General features: G+C 47.5%; 1 protein-coding gene across 1 annotated transcript in view; it reads right to left on the bottom strand.

Annotated features, from left to right (window-relative positions):
• The window catches only part of LOC138246906 (serine protease 33-like), a 1038083-nt gene that overhangs the window by 840843 nt on the left and 179226 nt on the right, over positions 1 to 18014 (bottom strand). The gene's annotated exons all lie outside the window — the stretch shown is intronic.

The following is an 18014-nucleotide window of genomic DNA, read 5'->3' as shown; positions in this document are numbered from 1 at the left end:
TACTGGAACACCCTTATAATTCCCTAGTATACTGTATGGTACTGAGGTACCCAGGGTATTGGGGTTCCAGGAGATCCCTATGGGCTGCAGCATTTCTTTTGCCACCAATAGGGAGCTCTGACAATTCTTACACAGGCCTGCCACTGCAGCCTTAGTGAAATAACGTCCACGTTATTTCACAGCCATTTTACACTGCACTTAAGTAACTTATAAGTCACCTATATGTCTAACCTTTACCTGGTAAAGGTTGGGTGCTAAGTTACTTAGTGTGTGGGCACCCTGGCACTAGCCAAGGTGCCCCCACATTGTTCAGGGCCAATTCCCCGGACTTTGTGAGTGCGGGGACACCATTACATGCGTGCACTACGTATAGGTCACTACCTATATGTAGCTTCACAATGGTATCTCTGAATATGGCCATGTAATATGTCTATGATCATGGAATTGCCCCCTCTATACCATCCTGGCATAGTTGGCACAATCCCATGATCCCAGTGGTCTGTAGCACACACCCTGGTACTGCCAAACTGCCTTTCCCGGGGTTTCACTGCAGCTGCTGCTGCTGCCAAACCCTCAGACAGGCATCTGCCCTCCTGGGGTCCAGCCAGGCCTGGCCCAGGATGGCAGAACAAAGGACTTCCTCTGAGAGAGGGTGTTACACCCTCTCCCTTTGGAAAATGGTGTGAAGGCAGGGGAGGAGTAGCCTCCCCCAGCCTCTGGAAATGCTTTCATGGGCACACATGGTGCCCATTTCTGCATAAGCCAGTCTACACCGGTTCAGGGACCCCTTAGCCCTGCTCTGGCGTGAAACTGGACAAAGGGAAGGGGAGTGACCACTCCCCTGACCTGTACCTCCCCTGGGAGGTGCCCAGAGCTCCTCCAGTGTGCTCCAGACCTCTGCCATCTTGGAAACAGAGGTGCTGCTGGCACACTGGACTGCTCTGAGTGGCCAGTGCCATCAGGTGACGTCAGAGACTCCTTCTGATAGGCTCCTTCAGGTGTTGCTAGCCTATCCTCTCTCCTAGGTAGCCAAACCCTCTTTTCTTGGCTATTTAGGGTCTCTGTCTCTTGGGATTCCTTAGATAACGAATGCAAGAGCTCATCCGAGTTCCTCTGCATCTCTTTCTTCACCTTCTGCCAAGGAATCGACTGCTGACCGTGCTGGAAGCCTGCAAAACTGCAACATAGTAGCAAAGACGACTACTGCAACTCTGTAACGCTGATCCTGCCGCCTTCTCGACTGTTTTCCTGGTAGTGCATGCTGTGGGGGTAGTCTGCCTCCTCTCTTCACTAGAAGCTCCGAAGAAATCTCCTGTGGGTCGACGGAATCGTCCCCCTGCAACCGCAGGCACCAAAGAACTGCATCACCGGTACCTTGGGTCTCCTCTCAGCACAACGAGCGAGGTCCCTTGAATCCAGAAACTCTGTCCAAGTGACTCGCACAGTCCAGTGACTCTTCAGTCCAAGTTTGGTGGAGGTAAGTCCTTGCCTCCCCACGCCAGACTGCATTGCTGGGAACCGCGACTTTTGCAGCTACTCTGGCCTCCGTGCACTTCCGGTGGAAATCCTTTGTGCACAGTCCAGCCTGGGTCCACAGCACTCTAACCTGCATTACACGACCTCCTAAGTTGTTCTCCGGCGACGTGGGACTCCTTTGTGCGACTTCGGGTGAGCACCATTTCACGCATCCTTGTAGTGCCTGTTTCTGGCACTTCTGCGGGTGCTGCCTGCTGCTGAGAGATCTCCTTGTCTTGCTCGATGCCCCTTCTGTCCCCTGACACAATTGGCGACATCCTGGTCCCTCCTGGGCCACAGCAGCATCCAAAAACCCTAACCGCATGATTTGCAGCTAGCAAGGCTTGTTAGCAGTCTTTTGGCAGGAAAACACTTCTGCACGACTCTCCACAGTGTGCGGGAACCGTCCTCCAAAGGAAAAGTCTCTAGCCCTTGTCATTCTTGCAGAAACCTATATTTCTACTGTCCAGTAGCAGCATCTCTGCACCCACAGCTGGCATTTCCTGGGCATCTGCCCATCTCCGACTTGCTTGCGACTTTTGGACTTGGTTCCCTTGTTCCACAGGTACCCTCGACTGGAAATCCATCGTTGTTGCATTGTTGGTTTGTGTCTTTCCTGCAGAATTCCCCTATCACGACTCCTATGTCCTTTGGGGAACTTTAGTGCACTTTGCACTCACTTTTTAGGGTCTTGGGGTGGGCTATTTTTCTAACCCTTACTATTTTCTAATAGTCCCAGCGACCCTCTACAAGGTCACATAGGTTTGGGGTCCATTTGTGGTTCACATTCCACTTTTGGAGTATATGGTTTCTGTTGCCCCTATCCCTATGTGTCTCCATTGCATCCTATTGTAAATATACATTGTTTGCACTGTTTTCTAAGACTATACTGCATATTTTTGCTATTGTGTATATATATCTTGTGTATATTTCCTATCCTCTCACTGAGGGTACACTCTAAGATACTTTGGCATATTGTCATAAAAATAAAGTACCTTTATTTTTAGTATAACTGTGTATTGTGCTTTCTTATGATATTGTGCAAGTGACACTTGTGGTACTGTAGTAGCTTCACACGTCTCCTAGTTCAGCCTAAGCTGCTCTGCTAAGCTACCATTATCTATCAGCCTATGCTGCTAGACACCCTATACACTAATAAGGGATAACTGGGCCTGGTGCAAGGTGTAAGTACCCCTTGGTACTCACTACAAGCCAGTCCAGCCTCCTACATTGGTTGTGCAGCGGTGGGATAAGTGCTTTGAGACTACTTACCACTCTTGTCATTGTATTTTTCATAAGAGAAAAATATACAAAACAAGTTCAGTGTATGTACACGTAACTAAAAAGTTTTGCATTTCCTCTTTTCACTCTTTTCTAAAGTGCTGAAAAGTACTTCTAAACTTTCTAAAAGTTCTTAAAAGTTTAAAAAGTTTTTTTTTCTGTCTTTTTAAAAGCTCTAAAAACTTTTTTATCACTTTTTCTATCACTTAAACTCTTTCTAAAAATGTCTGGCACAGGCCAAAATGTTGATCTGTCCAAACTTGCATATGACCACCTTAGCTGGAAAGGAGCAAGGAGTCTCTGTGTAGAAAGAGGTTTGAGTGTAGGGAAGAATCCTACCTTGGAACTATTGCTTAACATGCTTAGAGAACAAGATAAGGCCACAAGGGCCCCATCTGTTGAAAAAGTAGCTAATGGGTCCCAATCTGATCCAGGGACTCCCCTAGAAAAAGATTCAGGAAATAAACTTCCTAGCCTGCCCATTACTAGACAGTCTAGCATAGTTGGTACTGATGTTGAGTCACACCATACAGATAGTGTTGTCTCACATCATAGCAAGAGCATTCATTCTCACCACAGTAGAACTGATGTTTCTGTTAACAAAGCTGTTAGGATGCCTTCTGTAAGGGACAGGTCTCCTTCTGTCCATTCTCACCATTCTTCTGTTTCAAGACATGTCCCTCCCACCCACCCTGATGACAGATTGTTAGAAAGGGAGCTCAATAGATTGAGAGTGGAACAAACCAGACTGATGTTCAAGAAGCAACAGCTGGATTTGGATAGACAGTCCTTAGAAGTAGAGAAGGAGAGACAGAAACTGGGTTTAGAAACCCATGGTGGCAGCAGCAGTATTCCCAATAGTCATCCTGCAAAAGAGCATGATTCTAGGAATCTGCACAAGATAGTTCCCCCTTATAAGGAGGGGGATGACATTAACAAGTGGTTTGCTGCACTTGAGAGGGCCTGTGTTGTACAGGATGTCCCTCAAAGGCAGTGGGCTGCTATCCAATGGCTATCATTTAGTGGAAAGGGTAGGGATAGGCTCCTTACTGTGAAAGAAAGTGATGCCAATAATTTTACAGTTCTTAAGAATGCACTCCTGGATGGTTATGGCTTAACCACTGAACAATACAGGATAAAGTTCAGAGAGACCAAAAAGGAGTCTTCACAAGACTGGGTTGATTTCATTGACCATTCAGTGAAGGCCTTGGAGGGGTGGTTACATGGCAGTAAAGTTACTGATTATGACAGCCTGTATAACTTAATCCTGAGAGAGCATATTCTTAATAATTGTGTGTCTGATTTGTTGCACCAGTACTTGGTGGACTCTTATCTGACCTCTCCCCAAGAATTGGGAAAGAAGGCAGACAAATGGGTCAGAACAAGGGTGAACAGAAAAGTTCATACAGGGGGTGACCAAGATGTCAACAAGAAGAAGGATGGTAAGTCTTCTGACAAGGGTGGGGACAAATCTAAAAATGAGTCTTCATCAGGCCCACAAAAACACTCTGGTGGGGGTGGTGGGCCCAAATCCTCTTCTAATCAAAACAAAGAAAAGAAACCATGGTGCTATTTATGTAAAATAAAAGGCCATTGGACAACAGATCCCAGTTGTCCAAAGAAAAGCACCAAGAACCTACCACTACAAACCCTACTGCTACACCTAGTGTCCCTACTAATAGCAGTGGTGGTGGGAGCAAACCTACTAATAGCCAATCCAAGGGAGTAGCTGGGCTCACTTTTGGTAACTTAGTTGGGGTTGGCCTGATTAGGGAGACCACAGAGGCTGTGTTAGTCTCTAAGGGGGCTATTGATTTAGCCACCTTGGTTGCTTGTCCCCTTAACATGGATAAGTACAAGCAACTACTGTAGGAAAGTACCATCTTGCCTGGCATGTTACCCCCATTTTTCACTGTATATATGTTGTTTTAGTTGTATGTGTCACTGGGACCCTGGTGAGCCAGGGCCCCAGTGCTCATAAGTGTGCCTGAATGTGTTACCTGTGTAGTGACTAACTGTCTCACTGAGGCTCTGCTAATCAGAACCTCAGTGGTTATGCTCTCTCATTTCTTTCTAAATTGTCACTAACAGGCTAGTGACCAATTTTACCAATTTACATTGGCTTACTGGCACACCCTTATAATTCCCTAGTATATGGTACTGAGGTACCCAGGGTATTGGGGTTCCAGGAGATCCCTATGGGCTGCAGCATTTCTTTTGCCACCCATAGGGAGCTCTGACAATTCTTACACAGGACTGCCACTGCAGCCTGAGTGAAATAACGTCCACGTTATTTCACAGCCATTTTACACTGCACTTAAGTAACTTATAAGTCACCTATATGTCTAACCTTTACCTGGTAAAGGTTAGGTGCAAAGTTACTTAGTGTGAGGGCACCCTGGCACTAGCCAAGGTGCCCCCACATTGTTCAGGGCCAATTCCCCTGGCTTTGTGAGTGCGGGGACACCATTACACGCGTGCACTACATATAGGTCACTACCTATATGTAGCTTCACAATGGTAACTCCGAATATGGCCATGTAACATGTCTATGATCATGGAATTGCCCCCTCTATACCATCCTGGCATAGTTGGCACAATCCCATGATCCCAGTGGTCTGTAGCACAGACCCTGGTACTGCCAAACTGCCCTTCCTGGGGTTTCACTGCAGCTGCTGCTGCTGCCAACCCCTCAGACAGGCAGCTGCCCTCCTGGGGTCCAGCCAGGCCTGGCTCAGGATGGCAGAACAAAGGACTTCCTCTGAGAGAGGGTGTTACACCCTCTCCCTTTGGAAAATGGTGTGAAGGCAGGGGAGGAGTAGCCTCCCCCAGCCTCTGGAAATGCTTTCTTGGGCACAGATGTGCCCAATTCTGCATAAGCCAGTCTACACCGGTTCAGGGGACACCTTAGCCCTGCTCTGGCGCGATACTGGACAAAGGAAAGGGGAGTGACCACTCCCCTGACCTGCACCTCCCCTGGGAGGTGTCCAGAGCTCCTCCAGTGTGCTCCAGACCTCTGCCATCTTGGAAACAGAGGTGCTGCTGGCACACTGGACTGCTCTGAGTGGCCAGTGCCACCAGGTGACGTCAGAGACTCCTTCTGATAGGCTTCTTCAGGTGTTAGTAGCCTATCCTCTCTCCTAAGTAGCCAAACCCTCTTTATTGGCTATTTAGGGTCTCTGTCTCTGGGGAAACTTTAGATAACAAATGCAAGAGCTCATCCGAGTTCCTCTGCATCTCTCTCTTCACCTTCTGCCAAGGAATCGACTGCTGACCGCGCTGGAAGCCTGCAAACCTGCAACATAGTAGCAAAGACAACTACTGCAACTCTGTAACGCAGATCCTGCCGCCTTATCGACTGTTTTCCTGGTGGTGCATGCTGTGGGGGTAGTCTGCCTCCTCTCTGCACTAGAAGCTCCGAAGAAATCTCCCATGGGTCGACGGAATCTTCCCCCTGCAACCGCAGGCACCAAAAAGCTGCATTACCGGTCCCTTGGGTCTCCTCTCAGCACGACGAGCGAGGTCCCTTGAATCCAGCAACTCTGTCCAAGTGGCCCACACAGTCCAGTGACTCTTCAGTCCAAGTTTGGTGGAGTTAAGTCCTTGCCTCACCTCGCTAGACTGCATTGCTGGGAACTGCAACTTTTGCAGCTACTCCGGCCTCCGTGCACTTCCGGCGGAAATCCTTTGTGCACAGTCCAGCCTGGGTCCACGGCACTCTAACCTGCATTGCACGACCTCCTAAGTTGTTCTCCGGCGACGTGGGACTCCTTTGTGTAACTTCGGGTGAGCACTGTTTCACTCATCCTCAAAGTGCCTGTTTCTGGCACTTCTTCGGGTGCTACCTGCTGCTAAGAGGACTCCTTGCCTTGCTCGATGTGCCCTCTACCTCCTGGTCCAATTTGCGACCTCCTGGTCCCTCCTGGGCCACAGCAGCGTCCAAAAAAGCTAACCGCACGATTTGCAGCTAGCAAGGCTTGTTGGCGTTCTTTCGGCGGGAAAACACTTCTGCACGACTCTACAAGGTGAGAGGAATCCGTCCTCCAAAGGGAAAGTCTCTAGCCCTTTGCGTTCCTGCAGAAACTGCAGCCTCTTCTGTACAGTAGAAGCTTCTTTGCACCCACAGCTGGCATTTCCTGGGCATCTGCCCATCTCCGACTTGCTTGTGACTTTTGGACTTGGTCCCCTTGTTCCACAGGTACCCCAGATTGGAAATCCACTGTTGTTGCATTGTTCGTTTGTGTCTTTCCTGCATTATTCCTCTAACACGACTTCTTTATCCTTAGGGGATCTTTAGTGCACTTTGCACTCACTTTTCAGGGTCTTGGGGCGGTTTATTTTTCTAACTCTCACTATTTTCTAATAGTCCCAGCGACCCTCTACAAGGTCACATAGGTTTGGGGTCCATTCGTGGTTCGCATTCCACTTTTGGAGTATATGGTATGTGTTGCCCCTATCCCCATGTGTCCCCTTTGCATCCTATTGTAACTATACATTGTTTGCACTGTTTTCTAAGACTATACTGCATATTTTTGCTATTGTGTATATATATCTTGTGTATATTTCCTATCCTCTCACTGAGGGTACACTCTAAGATACTTTGGCATATTGTCATAAAAATAAAGTACCTTTATTTTTTAGTATAACTGTGTATTGTGTTTTCTTATGATATTGTGCATATGACACTAGTGGTATTGTAGGAGCTTCACTCGTCTCCTAGTTCAGCCTAAGCTGCTCTGCTAAGCTACCATTATCTATCAGCCTAAGCTGCTAGACACCCTCTACACTAATAAGGGATACCTGGGCCTGGTGCAAGGTGCAAGTACCCCTTGGTACTCACTACAAGCCAGTCCAGCCTCCTACACCCTACCCCTATGTGTCCCCATTGCATCCTATTGTAACTATACATTGTTTGCACTGTTTTCTAAGACTATACTGCATATTTTTGGTATTGTGTACATATATCTTGTGTATATTTGCTATCCTCATACTGAGGGTACTCACTGAGATACTTTTGGCATATTGTCATAAAAATAAAGTACCATTTATTTTTAGTATATCTGTGTATTGTGTTTTCTTATGATATTGTGCATATGACACTAGTGGTATTGTAGGAGCTTCACTCGTCTCCTAGTTCAGCCTAAGCTGCTCTGCTAAGCTACCATTATCTATCAGCCTAAGCTGCTAGACACCCTATACACTAATAAGGGATAACTGGGCCTGGTGCAAGGTGCAAGTACCCCTTGGTACTCACTACAAGCCAGTCCAGCCTCCTACACCCTATCCCTATGTGTCCCCATTGCATCCTATTGTAACTATACATTGTTTGCACTGTTTTCTAAGACTATACTGCATATTTTTGGTATTGTGTACATACATCTTGTGTATATTTGCTATCCTCATACTGAGGGTACTCACTGAGATACTTTTGGCATATTGTCATAAAAATAAAGTACCTTTATTTTTAGTATATCTGTGTATTGTGTTTTCTTATGATATTGTGCATATGACACTAGTGGTATTGTAGGAGCTTCACTCGTCTCCTAGTTCAGCCTAAGCTGCTCTGCTAAGCTACCATTATCCATCAGCCTAAGCTGCTAGACACCCTCTACACTAATAAGGGATACCTGGGCCTGGTGCAAGGTGTAAGTACCCCTTGGTACTCACTACAAGCCAGTCCAGCATCCTACACTATGTGCCCCCATTGCATTCTATTGTGACTATACATTGTTTGCACTGTTTTCTATTGCTATTACTGCATATTTTGGTATTGTGTACATATATCTTGTGTATATTTGCTATCCTCATACTGAGGGTACTCACTGAGATACTTTGGCATATTGTCATAAAAATAAAGTACCTTTATTTTTAGTATATCTGTGTATTGTGTTTTCTCATGACATTGTGCAAGTGACACTAGTGGTACTGTAGGAGCTTCACTCGTCTCCTAGTTCAGCCTAAGCTGCTCTGCTAAGCTACCTTTTCTATCAGCCTAAGCTGCTAGACACCCCTCTACACTAATAAGGGATACCTGGGCCTGGTGCAAAGTGTAAGTATCCCTTGGTACTCACTACAAGCCAGTCCAGCCTCCTACATTGGTTGTGCAGCGGTGGATAAGTACTTTGCAACTACTTACCACTTTGTCATATTGTACTTTTCATAAGAGAAAAATATACAAAACAAGTTCAGTGTATGTACACCTAACCAAAAAGTTTTGCTTTTCTTCTCTCACTTCTTTACTAAGTGGTGAAAAGTACCTCTAAACTTTCAAAAAGTTCTTTAAAAGTTTTTATAAAGTTTTCTTCTGTTCTTTAAAAAGTTCTGAAACGTTTTCTTTCTTTTTCTGTCCCTTAAACCTTTTCTATCATGTCTGGTACAGGCCAAACTCTTGATCCGGCCAGCATAGCTTATGACAACCTTAGCTGGAAGGAAGCAAGGAGTCTCTGCATAGATAGAGGTTTAAGGTAGGGAAGAATCCCTCAAGACAACTGTTGGTTAACATGCTCATTGAACAAGATAAGACCTTAGGTGGCACTTCTGTTGAGAAATTAGCTGATGGTTCCCACTCTGATTCTGGGGCACCCCTAGCAAAAGATTTGGGAGGGAATCTTTCCAACCTGCCCCTTAGCAGGCCACCTAGCATAGCTGGTACTGATGTGAATTCACATCACAGTAATAGTGTTGTTTCTCATCACAGTAATAGTGTTGTGTTTCATCACAGTAGAAGTGTTACTTCTGTAGGCCAGAATGTTAGCGTGCCATCTGTTAGGGAAGGGTCTCCCTCTGTTCATTCTCACTATTCTTCTGTATCAAGACATGCCCAACCCACCCACCCTGAGGACAGAGTGTTAGAAAGGGAGCTCAATAGATTGAGAGTGGAACAATCCAGGCTGAAGCTCAAGAAGCAACAGCTGGATTTAGATAGGCAGTCCTTTGATTTAGAGAAAGAAAGGCAGAGGTTGGGGTTAGGACCCCATGGTGGCAGCAGCAGTATTCCAAATAGTCATCCTGCAAAAGAGCATGATTCTAGGAATCTGCATAAGATAGTTCCCCCTTACAAGGAGGGGGATGACATTAACAAGTGGTTTGCTGCACTTGAGAGGGCCTGTGTTGTACAGGATGTCCCTCAAAGGCAGTGGGCTGCTATCCTATGGCTATCATTTAGTGGAAAAGGTAGGGATAGGCTCCTTACTGTAAAGGAAAGTGATGCCAATAATTTTACAGTTCTTAAGAATGCACTCCTAGATGGTTATGGCTTAACCACTGAGCAGTACAGGATGAAGTTCAGAGAAACCAAAAAGGAGTCTTCACAAGACTGGGTAGACTTTGTTGACCATTCAGTGAAGGCCTTGGAGGGGTGGTTACATGGCAGTAAAGTTTCTGACTATGAAAGCCTGTATAACGTACTCCTGAGAGAGCATATTCTTAATATTTGTTTGTCTGAATTGGTACACCAGTACCTGGTAGACTCTGATCTGACCTCTCCCCAAGAATTGGGAAAGAAGGCAGACAAATGGGTCAGAACAAGGGTGAACAGAAAAGTTCATACAGGGGGTGACAAGGATGGCAGAAGAAGGATGGTAAGTCTTCTGACAAGGGTGGGGACAAATCTAAAAATGAGTCTTCATCAGGCCCACAAAAACACTCTGGTGGGGGTGGTGGGCCCAAATCCTTTTCAAATCAAAACAAAGAAAAGAAACCATGGTGCTATTTATGTAAAATAAAAGGCCATTGGACAACAGATCCCAGTTGTCCAAATAAAAGCACCAAGCCTCCTACCACTACAACCCCTGCTGCTACACCTAGTGCCCCTAGTAATAGCAGTGGTGGTGGGAGCAAACCTACTAATAGCCAATCCAAGGGAGTAGCTGGGCTCACTTTTGGTAACTTAGTTGGGGTTGGTCTGATTAGGGAGACCACAGAGGCTGTGTTAGTCTCTGAGGGGGCTATTGATTTAGCCACCTTGCTTGCTTGTCCCCTTAACATGGATAAGTACAAGCAACTAACCCTAATACATGGTGTTGAGGTTCAGGCCTACAGGGACACAGATGCCAGTGTTACAATGGTAATAGAGAAACTGGTCCACCCTGAACAACACCTACTTGGTCACCAGTACCAAGTAACCGATGCTCATAACAACACTTTTAGCCACCCCATGGCTGTTGTGAATCTCAACTGGGGGGGGGGGGGGTTACTGGTCCAAAGAAAGTTGTGGTTGCCTCAGATTTACCTGTAGACTGTCTACTAGGGAACGATTTGGAGACATCAGCTTGGGCAGAAGTGGAGTTGGAGGCTCATGCAGAAATGCTGGGCATTCCAGGGCATATTTTTGCTTTGACCAGGGTTCAGGCCAAAAAGCAAAAAGGACAGGGTGACTTGGATCCTGGAAGAATGAACCCTAGCTTTTGCTCCCTAAAGCTAGGGTTAGTAAAGGTAAAACACTACCTACTATCCCTCCCTCTACAGTGGATTCTACTTCTGAGGAAGAAGAATTTCCACCCTGTGCAGAACCTACACCAGAGGAGCTGGAAGCAGACACTGCTGAGCTTTTAGGTGAAGGGGGGCCTGCCAGGGAGGAGCTGAGTGTGGCACAGCATACCTGTCCCACACTGGAGGGTCTAAGGCAGCAAGCTGTCAAACAAGCAAATGTGGATGTCAGTGACTCTCACAGAGTTTACAGGGAGGACAACCTTTTGTACACTGAAGCAAGGGATCCAAAACCTGGAGCTGCCAGGAGATTGGTGATTCCTCAGGAGTACAGAAAGTTCCTCTTAACTCTAGCCCACGACATTCCCTTAGCTGGACATTTGGGGCAAATGAAAACTTGGGACAGGCTTGTCCCCTTGTTTCATTGGCCTAGAATGTCTGAGGACACAAAGGAATTTTGTAAGTCCTGTGAAACCTGTCAAGCCAGTGGCAAGACAGGTGGCACTCCAAAGGCACCCCTTATTCCACTGCCTGTGGTTGGGGTTCCCTTTGAAAGGGTAGGGGTTGACATAGTTGGCCCCCTTGACCCTCCTACTGCTTCAGGCAATAGGTTTATATTGGTGTTAGTGGACCATGCCACCAGATATCCTGAAGCAATTCCTCTAAGGACCATTACAGCTCCTGCAGTGGCAAAGGCCCTCCTGGGAATCTTTTCCAGGGTGGGCTTCCCAAAAGAGGTGGTATCAGACAGGGGAAGCAATTTCATGTCTGCTTACTTAAAGGCCATGTGGAAGGAATGTGGTGTGACATACAAGTTCACCACACCCTATCATCCACAAACAAATGGACTGGTGGAGAGATTTAACAAAACTCTCAAAGGTATGATAATGGGACTCCCTGAAAAACTCAGCAGGAGATGGGATATCCTGTTACCTTGCCTCCTTTTTGCTTACAGGGAGGTACCCCAAAAAGGAGTGGGCTTCAGCCCCTTTGAACTCCTATTTGGACACCCTGTAAGAGGTACTCTAACACTTGTTAAGGAAGGTTGAGAACAACCTTTAAAAGCTCCAAAGCAAGACATAGTAGACTATGTACTTGGCCTAAGATCTAGGATGGCTGAGTACATGAAAAAGGCCAGTAAAAACCTTCAGGCCAGCCAAGAGCTCCAAAAGCAATGGCATGACCAGAAGGCTGTTTTGGTTCAGTACCAACCAGGGCAGAAAGTGTGGGTCTTGGAGCCTGTGGCCCCAAGAGCACTCCAAGACAAATGGAGTGGACCCCACATAATTGTTGAAAAGAAGGGTGAAGTCACCTACTTAGTTGACTTAGGCACTGCCAGGAGTCCCCTTAGGGTGCTCCATGTCAATCGCCTAAAACCCTACTATGACAGGGCTGATCTCACCCTGCTCATGGCAACAGATGAGGGACAGGAAGAAGAGAGTGACCCTCTCCCTGATCTCTTTTCTTCCACAGAACAAGATGCTCTAGTGGAAGGTGTAGTACTGGCAGATTGTCTTACTGCTGAGCAGAAAGACCACTGCATAAATCTCCTGGGTCAGTTTTCTGAACTCTTCTCTACTGTGCCAGGCACCACTTCTTGGTGTGAGCACACTATAGATACTGGAGACAGCTTGCCTGTCAAAAGTAACATCTATAGGCAGCCTGACCATGTCAGAGACTGCATAAAGCAAGAAGTGCAGAAAATGTTTGAACTGGGAGTGGTTGAGCACTCTGAAAGTCCATGGGCCTCTCCTGTGGTACTTGTACCAAAACCTCATTCCAAGGATGGTAAAAGGGAAATGAGATTTTGTGTTGACTACAGAGGTCTCAACCAGGTAACCAAAACTGATGCTCACCCTATACCCAGGGCAGATGAGCTAATAGATACACTGGCATCTGCCAAGTGTCTAAGCACCTTTGATTTGACTGCAGGGTATTGGCAGATCAAGTTATCAGAGGAAGAAAAAGCAAAAACTGCATTTTCAACCATTGGAGGCCATTACCAATTCACAGGTATGGCTTTTGGATTGAAAAATGCACCTGCCACTTTTCAGAGGTTGGTGAACACAGTCCTGCAAGGGCTGGAAGCTTTTAGTGCAGCATATCTAGATGATATAGCTGTCTTTAGCTCCAGCTGGGATGATCACCTGGTCCACCTTGTAGGAGGCTGGACTGGCTTGTAGTGAGTACCTAGGGGTACTTGCACCTTGCACCAGGCCCAGTTATCCCTTATTAGTGTATAGGGTGTCTAGCAGCATAGGCTGATAGATAATGGTAGCTTAGCAGAGCAGCTTAGGCTGAACTAGGAGACGAGTGAAGCTCCTACAGTACCACTTAGTGTCATATGCACAATATCACAAGAAAACACAATACACAGATATACTAAAAATAAAGGTATTTTATTTTTATGACAATATGCCAAAAGTACCTCAGTGAGTACCCTCAGTATGAGGATAGCAAATATACACAAGATATATGTACACAATACCAAAATATGCAGTAATAGTATTAGAAAACAGTGCAAACAATGTATAGTTACAATAGGATGCAATGGAGACACATAGGGATAGGGGCAACACAAACCATACATTCCAAAAGTGGAATGCAAACCACGAATGGACCCCAAACCTACGTGACCTTGTAGAGGGTCGCTGGGACTATTAGAAAATAGTAAGGGTTAGAAAAATAGCCCACCCCAAGACCCTGAAAAGTGAGTGCAAAGTGCACTAAAGTTCCCCAAAGGACATAGAAGTCGTGATAGGGAATTCTGCAGGAAAGACACAAACCAACAATGCAACAACGATGGATTTCCAGTCGAGGGTACCTGTGGAACAAGGGGACCAAGTCCAAAAGTCACAAGCAAGTCGGAGATGGGCAGATGCCCAGGAAATGCCAGCTGTGGGTGCAAAGGAGCTCCTACTGGACAGTAGAAGCATAGGTTTCTGCAAGAACAACAAGGGCTAGAGACTTCCCCTTTGGAGGACGGATCCCTCATGCTGTGGAGAGTCGTGCAGAAGTGTTTTCCCGCCGAAAGACCGCCAACAAGCCTTGCTAGCTGCAAATCGTGCGGTAAGGATTTTTGGGTGCTGCTGTGGCCCAGGAGGGGACCAGGATGTCGCAAATTGCCTCAGGGGAACGAGGGGGCATCGAGCAAGATAAGGAGCCCTCTCAGCAGCAGGCAGCACCTGCAGAAGTGCCAGAAACAGGCACTACAAGTATATGTGAAACAGTGCTCACCCGAAGTCGCACAAAGGAGTCCCACGTCGCCGGAGAACAACTTAGGAGGTCGTGCAATGCAGGTTAGAGTGCCGTGGACCCAGGCTGGACTGTGCACATAGGATTTCCGCCGGAAGTGCACGGAGGCCAGAGTAGCTGCAAAAGTCGCGGTACCTGTGGAACAAGGGGACCAAGTCCAAAAGCACAAGCAAGTCGGAGATGGGCAGATGCCCAGGAAATGCCAGCTGTGGGTGCAAAGATGCTGCTACTGGACAGTAGAAGCGTAGGTTTCTGCAAGAATGACAAGGGCTAGAGACTTCCCCTTTGGAGGACGGATCTCGCACGCCGTGGAGAGTCGTGCAGAAGTGTTTTCCCGCCGAAAAACCGCCAACAAGCCTTGCTAGCTGCAAATCATGCAGTTAGTGTTTTTGGGTGCTGCTGTGGCCCAGGAGGGACCAGGATGTCGCAAATTGCCTCAGGGGAATGAGGGGGCATCGAGCAAGATAAGGAGCCCTCTCAGCAGCAGGCAGCACCTGCAGAAGTGCCAGAAACAGGCACTACAAGTATATGTGAAACAGTGCTCACCCGAAGTCGCACAAAGGAGTCCCACGTCACCGGAGAACAACTTAGGAGGTCGTGCAATGCAGGTTAGAGTGCCGTGGACCCAGGCTGGACTGTGCACATAGGATTTCTGCCGGAAGTGCACGGAGGCCAGAGTAGCTGCAAAAGTCGCGGTTCCCAGCAATGCAGTCTGGCGTGGGGAGGCAAGGACTTACCTCCACCAAACTTGGACTGAAGAGTCACTGGACTGTGGGAGTCACTTGGACAGAGTTGCTGGATTCAAGGGACCTCGCTCGTCATGCTGAGAGGAGACCCAAGGTACTGGTGATGCAGTTCTTTGGTGCCTGCGGTTGCAGGGGGACGATTCCGTCGACCCACGGGAGATTTCTTCGGAGCTTCTAGTGCAGAGAGGAGGCAAACTACCCCCACAGCATGCACCACCAGGAAAACAGTTGAAAAGGCGGCAGGATCAGCGTTACAGAGTTGCAGTAGTCGTCTTTGCTACTATGTTGCAGTTTTGCAGGCTTCCAGCGCGGTCAGCAGTCGATTCCTTGGCAGAAAGTGAAGAGAGAGATGCAGAGGAACTCGGATGAGCTCTTGCATTCGTTATCTAAGGAATCCCAAGAGACAGAGACCCTAAATAGCCAGAAAAGAGGGTTTGGCTACCTAGGAGAGAGGATAGGCTAGCAACACCTGAAGGAGCCTATCAGAAGGAGTCTCTGACGTCACCTGCTGGCCCTGGCCACTCAGAGCAGTCCAGTGTTCCAGCAGCACCTCTGTTTCCAAGATGGCAGAGGTCTGGAGCACACTGGAGGAGCTCTGGGCACCTCCCAGGGGAGGTACAGGTCAGGGGAGTGGTCACTCCCCTTCCCTTTGTCCAGTTTCGCGCCAGAGCAGGGCTAAGGGGTCCCTGAACCGGTGTAGTCTGGCTTATGCAGAAATGGTCACCATGTGTGCCCATGAAAGCATTTCCAGAGGCTGGGGGAGGCTACTCCTCCCCTGCCTTCACACCATTTTCCAAAGGGAGAGGGTGTAACACCCTCTCTCAGAGGAAGTCCTTTGTTCTGCCATCCTGTGCCAGGCCTGGCTGGACCCAGGAGGGCAGATGCCTGTCTGAGGGGTTGGCAGCAGCAGCAGCTGCAGTGAAACCCCGGGAAAGGCAGTTTGGCAGTACAAGGGTCTGTGCTACAGACCACTGGGATCATGGGATTGTGCCAACTATGCCAGGATGGTATAGAGGGGGCAGTTCCATGATCATAGACATATTACATGGCCATATTCGGAGTTACCATTGTGAAGCTACAGATAGGCAGTGACCTATATGTAGTGCACGCGTGTAATGGTGTCCCCGCACTCACAAAGTCCGGGGAATTGGCCCTGAACAATGTGGGGGCACCTTGGCTAGTGCCAGGGTGCCCACACACTAAGTAACTTAGCACCCAACCTTTACCAGGTAAAGGTTAGACATATAGGTGACTTATAAGTTACTTAAGTGCAGTGTAAAATGGCTGTGAAATAACGTGGACGTTATTTCACTCAGGCTGCAGTGGCAGGCCTGTGTAAGAATTGTCAGAGCTCCCTATGGGTGGCAAAAGAAATGCTGCAGCCCATAGGGTTCTCCTGGAACCCCAATACCCTGGGTACCTCAGTACCATATACTAGGGAATTATAAGGGTGTTCCAGTAAGCCAATGTAAATTGGTAAAATTGGTCACTAGCCTGTTAGTGACAATCTGAAAGAAATGAGAGAGCATAACCACTGAGGTTCTGATTAGCAGAGCCTCAGTGAGACAGTTAGGCATCACACAGGGAACACATCCCTATAGGTCACAAACTTATGAGCACTGAGGTCCTGACTAGCAGGGTCCCAGTGACACATAACAAACATACTGAAAACATAGGGTTTTCACTATGAGCACTGGGCCCTGACTGGCAGGATCCCAGTGAGACAGTGAAAACACCCTGACATACACTCATAAACAGGCCAAAAGTGGGGGTAACAAGGCTAGAAAGAGGCTACTTTCTCACACACCTATGGAAAGTTTTGGAGGCCCTGTAAAAGGCAGGCCTCACTATCAAGGCTTCAAAGTGCCAGATAGGGCAGGGGAAGGTGGTTTATCTGGGACACCTGGTAGGTGGAGAACAGATTGCACCACTTCAGGGGAAAATCCAAACTATTATAGATTGGGTTCCCCCTACAACTCAGACTCAGGTGAGAGCCTTCTTAGGCCTCACTGGGTACTACAGGAGGTTCATAAAGAACTATGACTCCATTGCAGCCCCTCTTAATGACCTCACATCTAAGAAAATGCCTAAAAAGGTATTATGGACAGCAAACTGTCAGAAAGCTTTTGAGGAGCTGAAGCAGGCCATGTGCTCTGCACCTGTCCTGAAAAGCCCCTGTTACTCCAAAAGATTAATTGTCCAAACTGATGCATCTGAATTAGGGGTAGGGGCAGTCTTATCACAACTTAATTCTGAGGGCCAGGATCAACCTGTTGCTTTTATCAGCAGGAGGTTGACCCCTAGAGAAAAGCGTTGGTCTGCCATAGAGAGGGAGGCCTTTGCTGTGGTCTGGGCACTGAAGAAGTTAAGGCCATACCTGTTTGGCACTCCACTTCATTGTTCAGACAGACCACAAACCTCTACTTTGGCTAAAACAAATGAAAGGCGAAAACCGTAAATTGTTGAGGTGGTCCATATTCCTACAGGGAATGGACTATACAGTGGAACATAGACCTGGGAGTACCCACTCCAATGCAGATGGACTCTCCAGATATTTCCACTTAGACAATGAAGACTCATCAGGTCATGGCTAGACTTATTGTCCTTCGTTTGGGGGGGGGGTTGTGTAGGAAAGTACCATCTTGCCTGGCATGTTTTCCCCATATTTGACTGTATATATGTTGTTTTAGTGTATGTGTCACTGGGACCCTGCCAGCCAGGGCCCCAGTGCTCATAAGTGTGCCCTGTATGTGTTACCTGTGTTATGACTAACTGTCTCACTGAGGCTCT

This window comes from Pleurodeles waltl, chromosome 7, assembly GCF_031143425.1.
Source record: "Pleurodeles waltl isolate 20211129_DDA chromosome 7, aPleWal1.hap1.20221129, whole genome shotgun sequence".
NCBI lineage: Eukaryota > Metazoa > Chordata > Amphibia > Caudata > Salamandridae > Pleurodeles > Pleurodeles waltl.
The sequence above is the reverse complement of the archived record's forward strand: the minus strand, read 5'-3'. Positions and strand labels throughout refer to the sequence as shown.